At 37.9% G+C, this 3,787-nt stretch overlaps 1 long non-coding RNA gene across 1 annotated transcript; it reads right to left on the bottom strand.

The window, feature by feature from the left end:
* On the bottom strand, positions 1–597 carry LOC136286058 (uncharacterized). The gene is made up of 2 exons (XR_010719718.1): positions 528–597; positions 1–433 (listed from the first exon to the last, which is right to left on the bottom strand). It is a non-coding gene; the product is annotated as an uncharacterized lncRNA (long non-coding RNA).
* Positions 598–3,787: the final 3,190 nt, after the last annotated feature.

Below are 3,787 nucleotides of genomic sequence, written 5' to 3'. Positions count from 1 at the left end.
TTTTTGAAGGCCTGGTTACTTAAGCCTTCAGTTTGCATTGCCCTGCTGGGCACCGCACCTTCAGGTGTGTGTCTGAGTAAGCATGCAAGTGACAGAAACAGAGAGGAACATTAGTGATGCTTGCAGTTGCACATTTAACTCTTGAAAACACATCTTTTTACTGTGTACCCAGGAATTAATGCTAAACAGTATAGAGCCTCCTTAGCAGTCTCTACTACCTCTGCTTCTTCATAGTCATACTATAACCCAACAGTGCTTTTCATCAACCATATCTGCTTCCCAAATTCTTGTGTCAGTCCCTCTTGCACCTTGAGGAATTTTGCATCCATCTCATCAAATTCCAAGGGGCTGCAGAAACCTAAGACACCAATCCAGAGCTCTTCACCCCTGAACCTCTTTCTGATCTGATTCTTCTTTGAGAAAATGTTTTCTCCTGGGCAATAGAAAGGGAACAAAACTTGTGACTTTCCCAATTCTTCAGAAACCATTGCTTGAGATGAGGAAGACAAAGCACTACTTTTCTCTACCTTGTTCTGTGTGGCCATTCTTCCCTCCACCAGTGGTTGAGACAACTGAGTACCGTCAGAGCTTGTCAGTAATTTGGTAGACAGCTGAGGCAGTTTGCTTTCTAGCATTATCTCCAGCTCAGCTGAAATCTGTTATCTCCCTACTTATAAGCTCTGCCAACAGGAGTGTTAATGGAAAATACTGAGTAATTTGTTAGTCCAAGCTAGCAATGCACAGAAATGTCAGATCTGCCACAGGGAGAAGGTAGGGTGCTGAGCTGTTTTGTATTTCTGAACAGGCTCTAGCCACAGTGCTACATCTTAGTTTTCTTTGCAACTGCTTAGCTGTTCCTTTGAATCAAAGATGGGTTTTTTTACAGTAGATATATTTCAAACTGGATGTGAGACTTGCTTCTTTCAACTGACAGACTGTTTTCAGCAAAAAGGAGGCAGGTGTAGAGCCCACCAAGATCAGAATTAGATGTACGGAATAGACTAGGGTGCAGAAAAGGATGAGAGGTCATCACAGAGGAGAATGAAATTACATGTATTGAAAGATTGGCAAGAGTCTTCAATTTGTTTCACAGTATGGAGGTTATCTGGTAGCTGGAAAATAATGTTTATATTAGAGTGGGAAACTCAGTTGTACACTGTGGATACTTGTTCTTATTCCTGGGCATTCTTGGTAAGTGACACTGATTTGGGCACCAACCATCTGGGCCAGGCTGATTCTGTACTACCCTGAAATATCTGATGCCATGTTTTCACTGCTGAAGATACCTGTGCTATGCAATTAAAGCCAGTTCTGTTATTTCTCAACACTAATAAGGTGCATTTTTCAGGAGACAGCTGCCCCCTTCCATTTCAGTAGGTTTTCTCACATGTATAGAGCCCTGGCTTTGAGCTACAGACCCCTAGACACCTTCCATGCTGTCAGGCCCAAGAGTATAAACCTTGCTTAAGATCCACACAAGATCTCAGCTCACAATTCCTGACTTCTCCTGTACCTTGGTTCAGGGGGAGAACTGAGCACAAAAATCAGCTGCTTGTCCTGAATTACCCTGTCCATATCCCTGGGCTGGAGATCCAGAAGCCACAAGGCAAGCAGGGATTGGCTGAGATTTGGGCTGAGGCATGTCAGTACCATGACTGAGTAGTAATAGAGAGGTGGGATAAAGGGCATAAAGGATTTGGAATCTGTCCCTTAGAATTTATCAGCTGGTGTTACTGCTTGTATTCTGGGTGATATAAAGGATCATGTCCATGTTCAGGACTTAAATTGGTGTAGACTTAAAACTTTTGCCCTTTTGTTGCTTGTGTTCTTGATGATGAGTAGCATATCCTTCTATCATGATTTCCTTAGTAAGAGGAGATGTTTATTGTTGGGCTTTTTTCTTCCTTTCTTTTTTGTTACCTAAATCTCTAGTGTCCAGCTTAATTTGATTCTGTGACAATCAAAAATTTCATTTATAAAAGATTTTACTTATTTAAAGATGCTTCAAGCATGACACCAGTTAAAATTGATGTGAAAAGTTCAGAAAAAGAGCTTCAAAATTACTGGTTGTGTGTACTATGCTTTTTTCTTTTTTTTTTTTTAAACTAAGTAAAGGTAAATTATGTAAATCTGGAAGCCTCAGAAGTTAAATGAATTTGAAGTGACTATAGGTTTTAAAGTGGAACAATGTGAAAGAAGCCCAACAGTGGATATACTCATTTGATTTATACACATGTACAAAGACACATTTTGTGTCATTCTGAGAATTTCATTAATATTTAAAAATCTGTCTAGGGACTCAAAATTACTAGCCAGTAAGTTTTCCTATAGCAGTCAGGAGCAGAATCAATTTTTCTAAAGTGCTGTCCCATTCTTGTCTCTTTCTTAGCAATTGGTCCTGGAGGGGTAGTTTTTCCATCAACACATTCTGTTTTCTGGAGGATGAAAATTATTTCCATCCGTTTTAAGGCAAAGCACAGTCTGTCAAAGCATAGTAACGAGATCTCCAGTGCAACACAAACTGAACTTCTTGTGAGCTGGTATCTCAGAGAATTTAAAAAGAATATTTTCATTTCCACAATTGTCATTATTCTGATCACTTCCAATTCATCTACTTATCACTCCAGTCTATCCTAAGGAGAAAAAAAAGGAACTCCTTATGGAAATCTTCCTCCCTTGCTTACAATTCCCTGCAGCAAAATGCTTCTCTGCTAGAAAAATGCATCCTAGCTGGACCCAGATTTCATTCTTGTCAAAATTATAAGTGGAATTTGAAAATAAATTTCTCATGTCTTTTGCTTGCTTTACCACCACCTGTTTTTATTTTTTCCTTAGGGCCTCTCCCAAACTTTCTTTTCCTTACTCTTCCTGTGTTACCCTTCTTCAGGTAAAATCTCAAATCTCATAGCCTGTTATGATGGAGTGGGACTATATCTTGACTTTCAATTTACAGGATAAAATTTCAGTTTGGCTTAATAAAATGATTTTTTTCCCCTGAAAGTTTAGTGGTAAAAATATAAAGTTGGTGCAAATGGAGGACAAAGATGGTTTCATTCTCAGAATGTTTCTTTCAGAAAAATGTATCAGATAATGTCCTACAAAATTATCAATTCCATGATATTTTCTACCATTCAGGAAAAGCAATGTTTGTCATATTACTGAATCACTTGTTTTTGAAGTTGTAATAAGTGATAGCTTTGCAGATGTTCTGTGATGACACCCTGAGTAGTGAAACTGATAGTCTCTGTATTTTTATTAAATTAAAAGTCAGTTTTAGTCGGTCAATGTTAAACATGTGTTTTGTTCTATGAGAAATTGAGAGAGCTGCTATTTCTTTGACTCCAAAATTAGAAATCTAGTCTCCCACAATTTCATTAAATACCTATAAAATTCGCACTATCTTTCATTCTTCATGGAAAATAAATGTATGCATCAAGTTCATCTTTTGACATAAATTGTCTATCAGCATTTGCCCTCACAGTTCACATTTATCTCTCAGATGTAGCCAAGGCCTAATTTGTGCTTCATTTACAGAAAAAAGTAATAACCATGTTATAGAAATTTCAGAGTGTTACACATTCGGAAGCACGTTTTAAGCAGGCATCATTAGTAAAATATTTCTTTGCTTTCTATTTCCCTTTAGATCTAGTTGTAGAACAAGGTTTTGCAGCAGATGCAATACACACTGCTAGCTGAAGCAGCCATGTTACGTAAAACCAAGGTTTCTTATGAAATTCAGTAGATTTTTTAGCAAGATGACAGCTGTTTTTTCTTGGCATTAGTGATT

The sequence above is a fragment of the Chamaea fasciata genome, unplaced genomic scaffold (assembly GCF_029207755.1).
Source record: "Chamaea fasciata isolate MVZ Bird 193981 ecotype frontalis unplaced genomic scaffold, bChaFas1.0.hap1 SCAF_2, whole genome shotgun sequence".
Lineage (NCBI taxonomy): Eukaryota > Metazoa > Chordata > Aves > Passeriformes > Sylviidae > Chamaea > Chamaea fasciata.
This window is presented reverse-complemented; position numbering and strand designations above follow the sequence as displayed.